The following is a 10,000-nucleotide window of genomic DNA, read 5'->3' on the forward strand; positions in this document are numbered from 1 at the left end:
GGTATGCATGGATGGAGAACATATTATTGAAAGGTATTCAGGTTTACATCCCATAGTGTTCTTTCAGCTCTTTTTGCTGGAAGCACTTTTTTGGAATCTATATATTGAGAATTTTATGAGTACGATATGCTTTTGTTTTCCTTTTTGCATACAAACCTCTTTCCTCATGAGTTTAAAGCTCATTTGTATGCTCTACATAGCTCTGGACGTTTCCAGACGTGGAGTGAAACTGTTTTGAAAGTAGTACAAATTGCTCCTTCCTGCATATGCTAATTTTTCACACTCACATAGGTTGTATAAGTTTTATGAATCCTGGCTTGACCTATTCAAGTAGCTGAAAGCCTGTCACCACCTCTAGAAACAAGATTCACACCAATCCAATTCAAATCATTTTTTCCAAAGGAATATGTTCTGGCCGGTCGAAAATGCATCTCACAAAAATAGGCATTTAAAAATCTACTTTGCAGTTTCAGAACACTAACATGACTGTGAAGTGTACACAAGTAAAATGGGACCGTTTCAAAGTACCTAATCCTTCATAAACTTCTGAGAGGAAGCATGTAATAAATCTACCTAATATTCTGGAAAAGAAAGAGGGAGGATTTTTGTTATCACCTCAGATGGGACCCGAACCCACAATCCCTGGCTTAGGAGGCCAGTGCCTTATCCATTAGGCCACTGAGGCACACATTCATAGCTCTTTTCTAGGGGCATTATTTAAATGTATTCTATGGTCAGACACCGGTGTGTGCACACAGGGCATTTCTCACTTCTCTCTATAAGTAAACTTCCCATTTTCATCCTCTTCCATCCCCGACTTTAACGCTCTCTTCTATGCTATAATGGAGACTTTGCAATTTTAGCAAGTGGAGAGAAATTGGAGAACCACTTTCGACTCCACACTTCTTCTTCACTTACTTCTTTTCTCAATATACTGGGCTTAGAAAATGGTATCAAGCCATCCTTATCATCAGTAGGACACGGAAAGAGGCACTAAGTCTCCTAACCAAGTTCAACCACACTCTGCAACTTAACCATTGCACTACAAATTAGGCAACGGGGGCATCAGCAAAGGCAGCCAATGTGCCGATCCTTTATACATTTTTTGTAGTACTTTTCTTACTCGGAGGCAAAATCAGCACTTTAACTGCCCAAATCATACAGATTTTACACATGTAGCACTCTATGCACACATAGGCACACACCTTGCAGTTCTTCTACACACACTTAAGCTAAAAATCCATTCTGTCACGTCAAAATTCTGCAAACCTATTACATATACAGTGCGTCGGCATAGAAGCACTTTTTAATGCCACTAAAATGCACAAGTAGTTAGACTGAAGATGCAACCTGAATGAGTTTACAGTATGTACTCCACTTTATTAATGATTAGTAATGAGAAAGTGAGGACTACAAGAGTATTGGAAAATACTTTTTCCACTCTGAATGTAAAGCAGATTGTGTGACCATTGGCCAAAAATGACCACGAAGGGACTCGAACCCTCAATCTTCTGATCCAAAGTCAGACGCCTTATCCATTAGGCCACGCGGTCATCCGTTCACCTGAGATGATTTTTATCATGTAGGTGGTATGCATGGATGGAGAACATATTATTGAAAGGTATTCAGGTTTACATCCCATAGTGTTCTTTCAGCTCTTTTCGCTGGAAGCACTTTTTTGGAATCTATATATTGAGAATTTTATGAGTACGATATGCTTTTGTTTTCCTTTTTGCATACAAACCTCTTTCCTCATGAGTTTAAAGCTCATTTGTATGCTCTACATAGCTCTGGACGTTTCCAGACGTGGAGTGAAACTGTTTTGAAAGTAGTACAAATTGCTCCTTCCTGCATATGCTAATTTTTCACACTCACATAGTTTGTATAAGTTTTATGAATCCTGGCTTGACCTATTCAAGTAGCTGAAAGCCTGTCACCACCTCTAGAAACAAGATTCACACCAATCCAATTCAAATCTTTTTTTCCAAAAGAATATGTTCTGGCCGGTCGAAAATGCATCTCACAAAAATAGGCATTTAAAAATCTACTTTGCAGTTTCAGAACACTAACATGACTGTGAAGTGTACACAAGTAAAATGGGACAGTTTCAAAGTACCTAATCCATCATAAACTTCCGAGAGGAAGCATGTAATAAATCTACCTAATTTTCTGGAAAAGAAAGAGGGAGGATTTTTGTTATCACCTCAGATGGGACTCGATCCCACAATCCCTGGCTTAGGAGGCCAGTGCCTTATCCATTAGGCCACTGAGGCACACATGCATAGCTCTTTTCTAGAGGCATTATTTAAATGTATTCTATGGTCAGACACCGGTGTGTGCACACAGGGCATTTCTCACTTCTCTCTATAAGTAAACTTCCCATATTCATCCTCTTCCATCCCCGACTTTAACGCTCTCTTCTATGCTATAATGGAGACTTTGCAATTTTAGCAAGTGGAGAGAAATTGGAGAACCACTTTCGACTCCTCACTTCTTCTTCACTTACTTCTTTTCTCAATATACTGGGCTTAGAAAATGGTATCAAGCCATCCTTATCATCAGTAGGACACGGAAAGAGGCACTAAGTCTCCTAACCAAGTTCAACCACACTCTGCAACTTAACCATTGCACTACAAATTAGGCAATGGGGGCATCAGCAAAGGCAGCCAATGTGCCGATCCTTTATACATTTTGTGTAGTACTTTTCTTACTCGGAGGCAAAATCAGCACTTTAACTGCCCAATTCATACAGATTTTACACATGTACCACTCTATGCACACATAGGCACACACCTTGCAGTTCTTCTACACACACTTAAGCTAAAAACCCATTCTGTCACGTCAAAATTCTCCAAACCTATTACATATTCACTGCGTCGGCATAGAAGCACTTTTTAATGCCACTAAAATGCACAAGTAGTTAGACTGAAGATGCAACCTGAATGAGTTTACAGTATGTACTCCACTTTATTAATGATTAGTAATGAGAAAGTGAGGACTACAAGAGTATTGGAAAAGACTTTTTCCACTCTGAATGTAAAGCAGATTGTGTGACCATTGGCCAAAAACAACCACGAAGGGACTCGAACCCTCAATCTTCTGATCCGAAGTCAGACGCCTTATCCATTAGGCCACGCTGTCATCCGTTCACTTGAGATGATTTTTATCATGTAGGTGGTATGCATGGATGGAGAACATATTATTGAAAGGTATTCAGGTTTACATCCCATAGTGTTCTTTCAGCTCTTTTCGCTGGAAGCACTTTTTTGGAATCTATATATTGAGAATTTTATGAGTACGATATGCTTTTGTTTTCCTTTTTGCATACAAACCTCTTTCCTCATGAGTTTAAAGCTCATTTGTATGCGCTACATAGCTCTGGACGTTTCCAGACGTGGAGTGAAACTGTTTTGAAAGTAGTACAAATTGCTCCTTCCTGCATATGCTAATTTTTCACACTCACATAGGTTGTATAAGTTTTATGAATCCTGGCTTGACCTATTCAAGTAGCTGAAAGCCTGTCACCACCTCTAGAAACAAGATTCACACCAATCCAATTCAAATCATTTTTTCCAAAGGAATATGTTCTGGCCGGTCGAAAATGCATCTCACAAAAATATGCATTTAAAAATCTACTTTGCAGTTTCAGAACACTAACATGACTGTGAAGTGTACACAAGTAAAACGGGACAGTTTCAAAGTACCTAATCCCTCATAAACTTCTGAGAGGAAGCATGTAATAAATCTACCTAATTTTCTGGAAAAGCAAGAGGCAGGATTTTTGTTATCACCCCAGATGGGACTCAAACCCACAATCCCTGGCTTAGGAGGCCAGTGCCTTATCCATTAGGCCACTGAGGCACACATGCATAGCACTTTTCTAGAGGCATTATTTTAATGTATTCTATGGTCAGACACCGGTGTGTGCAAACAGGGCATTTCTCACTTCTCTCTATAAGTAAACTTCCCATTTTCATCCTCTTCCATCCCCGACTTTAACGCTCTTTTCTATGCTATAATGGAGACTTTGCAATTTTAGCAAGTGGAGAGAAATTGGAGAACCACTTTCGACTCCACACTTCTTCTTCACTTACTTCTTTTCTCAATATACTGGGCTTAGAAAATGGTATCAAGCCATCCTTATCATCAGTAGGACACGGAAAGAGGCACTAAGTCTCCTAACCAAATTCAACCACACTCTGCAACTTAACCATTGCACTACAAATTAGGCAACGGGGGCATCAGCAAAGGCAGCCAATGTGCCGATCCTTTATACATTTTGTGTAGTACTTTTCATACTCGGAGGCAAAATCAGCACTTTAACTGCCCAAATCATACAGATTTTACACATGTAGCACTCTATGCACACATAGGCACACACCTTGCAGTTCTTCTACACACACTTAAGCTAAAAACCCATTCTGTCACGTCAAAATTCTGCAAACCTATTACATATTCAGTGCGTCGGCATAGAAGCACTTTTTAATGCCACTAAAATGCACAAGTAGTTAGACTGAAGATGCAACCTGAATGAGTTTACAGTATGTACTCCACTTTATTAATGATTAGTACTGAGAAAGTGAGGACTACAAGAGTATTGGAAAAGACTTTTTCCACTCTGAATGTAAAGCAGATTGTGTGACCATTGGCCAAAAACAACCACGAAGGGACTCGAACCCTCAATCTTCAGATCCGAAGTCAGACGCCTTATCCATTAGGCCACGCGGTCATCCGTCCACCTGAGATGATTTTTATCATGTAGGTGGTATGCATGGATGGAGAACATAATATTGAAAGGTATTCAGGTTTACATCCCATAGTGTTCTTTCAGCTCTTTTCGCTGGAAGCACTTTTTTCGAATCTATATATTGAGAATTTTATGAGTACGATATGCTTTTGTTTTCCTTTTTGCATACAAACCTCTTTCCTCATGAGTTTAAAGCTCATTTGTATGCTCTACATAGCTCTGGACGTTTCCAGACGTGGAGTGAAACTGTTTTGAAAGTAGTACAAATTGCTCCTTCCTGCATATGCTAATTTTTCACACTCACATAGGTTGTATAAGTTTTATGAATCCTGGCTTGACCTATTCAAGTAGCTGAAAGCCTGTCACCACCTCTAGAAACAAGATTCACACCAATCCAATTCAAATCATTTTTTCCAAAAGAATATGTTCTGGCCGGTCGAAAATGCATCTCACAAAAATAGGCATTTAAAAATCTACTTTGCAGTTTCAGAACACTAACATGACTGTGAAGTGTACACAAGTAAAATGGGACAGTTTCAAAGTACCTAATCCCTCATAAACTTCCGAGAGGAAGCATGTAATAAATCTACCTAATTTTCTGGAAAAGAAAGAGGGAGGATTTTTGTTATCACCTCAGATGGGACTCGAACCCACAATCCCTGGCTTAGGAGGCCAGTGCCTTATCCATTTGGCCACTGAGGCACACATGTATAGCTCTTTTCTAGAGGCATTATTTAAATGTATTCTATGGTCAGACACCGGTGTGTGCACACAGGGCATTTCTCACTTCTCTCTATAAGTAAACTTCCCATTTTCATCCTCTTCCATCCCCGACTTTAACGCTCTCTTCTATGCTATAATGGAGACTTTGCAATTTTAGCAAGTGGAGAGAAATTGGAGAACCACTTTCGACTCCACACTTCTTCTTCACTTACTTCTTTTCTCAATATACTGGGCTTAGAAAATGGTATCAAGCCATCCTTATCATCAGTAGGACACGGAAAGAGGCACTAAGTCTCCTAACCAAGTTCAACCACACTTTGCAACTTAACCATTGCACTACAAATTAGGCAATGGGGGCATCAGCAAAGGCAGCCAATGTGCCGATCCTTTATACATTTTGTGTAGTACTTTTCTTACTCGGAGGCAAAATCAGCACTTTAACTGCCCAAATCATACAGATTTTACACATGTAGCCCTCTATGCACACATAGGCACACACCTTGCAGTTCTTCTACACACACTTAAGCTAAAAACCCATTCTGTCACGTCAAAATTCTGCAAACCTATTACATATTCAGTGCATCGGCATAGAAGCACTTTTTAATGCCACTAAAATGCACAAGTAGTTAGACTGAAGATGCAACCTGAATGAGTTTACAGTATGTACTCCACTTTATTAATGATTAGTACTGAGAAAGTGAGGACTACAAGAGTATTGGAAAAGACTTTTTCCACTCTGAATGTAAAGCAGATTGTGTGACCATTGGCCAAAAACGACCACGAAGGGACTCGAACCCTCAATCTTCTGATCCGAAGTCAGACGCCTTATCCATTAGGCCACGCGGTCATCCGTTCACCTGAGATGATTTTTATCATGTAGGTGGTATGCATGGATGGAGAACATATTATTGAAAGGTATTCAGGTTTACATCCCATAGTGTTCTTTCAGCTCTTTTCGCTGGAAGCACTTTTTTGGAATCTATATATTGAGAATTTTATGAGTACGATATGCTTTTGTTTTCCTTTTTGCATACAAACCTCTTTCCTCATGAGTTTAAAGCTCATTTGTATGCTCTACATAGCTCTGGACGTTTCCAGACGTGGAGTGAAACTGTTTTGAAAGTAGTACAAATTGCTCCTTCCTGCATATGCTAATTTTTCACACTCACATAGGTTGTATAAGTTTTATGAATCCTGGCTTGACCTATTCAAGTAGCTGAAAGCCTGTCACCACCTCTAGAAACAAGATTCACACCAATCCAATTCAAATCATTTTTTCCAAAGGAATATGTTCTGGCCGGTCGAAAATGCATCTCACAAAAATAGGCATTTAAAAATCTACTTTGCAGTTTCAGAACACTAACATGACTGTGAAGTGTACACAAGTAAAATGGGACCGTTTCAAAGTACCTAATCCTTCATAAACTTCTGAGAGGAAGCATGTAATAAATCTACCTAATATTCTGGAAAAGAAAGAGGGAGGATTTTTGTTATCACCTCAGATGGGACCCGAACCCACAATCCCTGGCTTAGGAGGCCAGTGCCTTATCCATTAGGCCACTGAGGCACACATTCATAGCTCTTTTCTAGGGGCATTATTTAAATGTATTCTATGGTCAGACACCGGTGTGTGCACACAGGGCATTTCTCACTTCTCTCTATAAGTAAACTTCCCATTTTCATCCTCTTCCATCCCCGACTTTAACGCTCTCTTCTATGCTATAATGGAGACTTTGCAATTTTAGCAAGTGGAGAGAAATTGGAGAACCACTTTCGACTCCACACTTCTTCTTCACTTACTTCTTTTCTCAATATACTGGGCTTAGAAAATGGTATCAAGCCATCCTTATCATCAGTAGGACACGGAAAGAGGCACTAAGTCTCCTAACCAAGTTCAACCACACTCTGCAACTTAACCATTGCACTACAAATTAGGCAACGGGGGCATCAGCAAAGGCAGCCAATGTGCCGATCCTTTATACATTTTTTGTAGTACTTTTCTTACTCGGAGGCAAAATCAGCACTTTAACTGCCCAAATCATACAGATTTTACACATGTAGCACTCTATGCACACATAGGCACACACCTTGCAGTTCTTCTACACACACTTAAGCTAAAAATCCATTCTGTCACGTCAAAATTCTGCAAACCTATTACATATACAGTGCGTCGGCATAGAAGCACTTTTTAATGCCACTAAAATGCACAAGTAGTTAGACTGAAGATGCAACCTGAATGAGTTTACAGTATGTACTCCACTTTATTAATGATTAGTAATGAGAAAGTGAGGACTACAAGAGTATTGGAAAATACTTTTTCCACTCTGAATGTAAAGCAGATTGTGTGACCATTGGCCAAAAATGACCACGAAGGGACTCGAACCCTCAATCTTCTGATCCAAAGTCAGACGCCTTATCCATTAGGCCACGCGGTCATCCGTTCACCTGAGATGATTTTTATCATGTAGGTGGTATGCATGGATGGAGAACATATTATTGAAAGGTATTCAGGTTTACATCCCATAGTGTTCTTTCAGCTCTTTTCGCTGGAAGCACTTTTTTGGAATCTATATATTGAGAATTTTATGAGTACGATATGCTTTTGTTTTCCTTTTTGCATACAAACCTCTTTCCTCATGAGTTTAAAGCTCATTTGTATGCTCTACATAGCTCTGGACGTTTCCAGACGTGGAGTGAAACTGTTTTGAAAGTAGTACAAATTGCTCCTTCCTGCATATGCTAATTTTTCACACTCACATAGTTTGTATAAGTTTTATGAATCCTGGCTTGACCTATTCAAGTAGCTGAAAGCCTGTCACCACCTCTAGAAACAAGATTCACACCAATCCAATTCAAATCTTTTTTTCCAAAAGAATATGTTCTGGCCGGTCGAAAATGCATCTCACAAAAATAGGCATTTAAAAATCTACTTTGCAGTTTCAGAACACTAACATGACTGTGAAGTGTACACAAGTAAAATGGGACAGTTTCAAAGTACCTAATCCATCATAAACTTCCGAGAGGAAGCATGTAATAAATCTACCTAATTTTCTGGAAAAGAAAGAGGGAGGATTTTTGTTATCACCTCAGATGGGACTCGATCCCACAATCCCTGGCTTAGGAGGCCAGTGCCTTATCCATTAGGCCACTGAGGCACACATGCATAGCTCTTTTCTAGAGGCATTATTTAAATGTATTCTATGGTCAGACACCGGTGTGTGCACACAGGGCATTTCTCACTTCTCTCTATAAGTAAACTTCCCATATTCATCCTCTTCCATCCCCGACTTTAACGCTCTCTTCTATGCTATAATGGAGACTTTGCAATTTTAGCAAGTGGAGAGAAATTGGAGAACCACTTTCGACTCCTCACTTCTTCTTCACTTACTTCTTTTCTCAATATACTGGGCTTAGAAAATGGTATCAAGCCATCCTTATCATCAGTAGGACACGGAAAGAGGCACTAAGTCTCCTAACCAAGTTCAACCACACTCTGCAACTTAACCATTGCACTACAAATTAGGCAATGGGGGCATCAGCAAAGGCAGCCAATGTGCCGATCCTTTATACATTTTGTGTAGTACTTTTCTTACTCGGAGGCAAAATCAGCACTTTAACTGCCCAATTCATACAGATTTTACACATGTACCACTCTATGCACACATAGGCACACACCTTGCAGTTCTTCTACACACACTTAAGCTAAAAACCCATTCTGTCACGTCAAAATTCTCCAAACCTATTACATATTCACTGCGTCGGCATAGAAGCACTTTTTAATGCCACTAAAATGCACAAGTAGTTAGACTGAAGATGCAACCTGAATGAGTTTACAGTATGTACTCCACTTTATTAATGATTAGTAATGAGAAAGTGAGGACTACAAGAGTATTGGAAAAGACTTTTTCCACTCTGAATGTAAAGCAGATTGTGTGACCATTGGCCAAAAACAACCACGAAGGGACTCGAACCCTCAATCTTCTGATCCGAAGTCAGACGCCTTATCCATTAGGCCACGCTGTCATCCGTTCACTTGAGATGATTTTTATCATGTAGGTGGTATGCATGGATGGAGAACATATTATTGAAAGGTATTCAGGTTTACATCCCATAGTGTTCTTTCAGCTCTTTTCGCTGGAAGCACTTTTTTGGAATCTATATATTGAGAATTTTATGAGTACGATATGCTTTTGTTTTCCTTTTTGCATACAAACCTCTTTCCTCATGAGTTTAAAGCTCATTTGTATGCGCTACATAGCTCTGGACGTTTCCAGACGTGGAGTGAAACTGTTTTGAAAGTAGTACAAATTGCTCCTTCCTGCATATGCTAATTTTTCACACTCACATAGGTTGTATAAGTTTTATGAATCCTGGCTTGACCTATTCAAGTAGCTGAAAGCCTGTCACCACCTCTAGAAACAAGATTCACACCAATCCAATTCAAATCATTTTTTCCAAAGGAATATGTTCTGGCCGGTCGAAAATGCATCTCACAAAAATATGCATTTAAAAATCTACTTTGCAGTTTCA

General features: G+C 39.5%; 6 non-coding genes across 6 annotated transcripts; all 6 read right to left on the reverse strand.

Moving 5' to 3' along the window:
- Nucleotides 1-1,480: 1,480 nt before the first annotated feature.
- On the reverse strand, nt 1,481-1,553 carry TRNAQ-UUG (transfer RNA glutamine (anticodon UUG)). The gene has a single exon. It is a non-coding gene; the product is annotated as a tRNA-Gln (tRNA).
- Nucleotides 1,554-2,200: 647 nt separating this feature from the next.
- On the reverse strand, nt 2,201-2,273 carry TRNAR-CCU (transfer RNA arginine (anticodon CCU)). The gene has a single exon. It is a non-coding gene; the product is annotated as a tRNA-Arg (tRNA).
- A 3,103-nt stretch (nt 2,274-5,376) lies between these two features.
- TRNAR-CCU (transfer RNA arginine (anticodon CCU)) lies at nt 5,377-5,449 on the reverse strand. The gene has a single exon. It is a non-coding gene; the product is annotated as a tRNA-Arg (tRNA).
- Nucleotides 5,450-6,244: 795 nt separating this feature from the next.
- TRNAR-UCG (transfer RNA arginine (anticodon UCG)) lies at nt 6,245-6,317 on the reverse strand. The gene has a single exon. It is a non-coding gene; the product is annotated as a tRNA-Arg (tRNA).
- Nucleotides 6,318-7,832: 1,515 nt separating this feature from the next.
- TRNAQ-UUG (transfer RNA glutamine (anticodon UUG)) lies at nt 7,833-7,905 on the reverse strand. The gene has a single exon. It is a non-coding gene; the product is annotated as a tRNA-Gln (tRNA).
- Nucleotides 7,906-8,552: 647 nt separating this feature from the next.
- Nucleotides 8,553-8,625, reverse strand: TRNAR-CCU (transfer RNA arginine (anticodon CCU)). The gene has a single exon. It is a non-coding gene; the product is annotated as a tRNA-Arg (tRNA).
- Between the last annotated feature and the right edge of the window lie 1,375 nt (nt 8,626-10,000).

Source organism: Triturus cristatus, chromosome 4_1 (assembly GCF_964204655.1).
Source record: "Triturus cristatus chromosome 4_1, aTriCri1.1, whole genome shotgun sequence".
In the NCBI taxonomy this organism is placed as follows: Eukaryota; Metazoa; Chordata; class Amphibia; order Caudata; family Salamandridae; genus Triturus; species Triturus cristatus.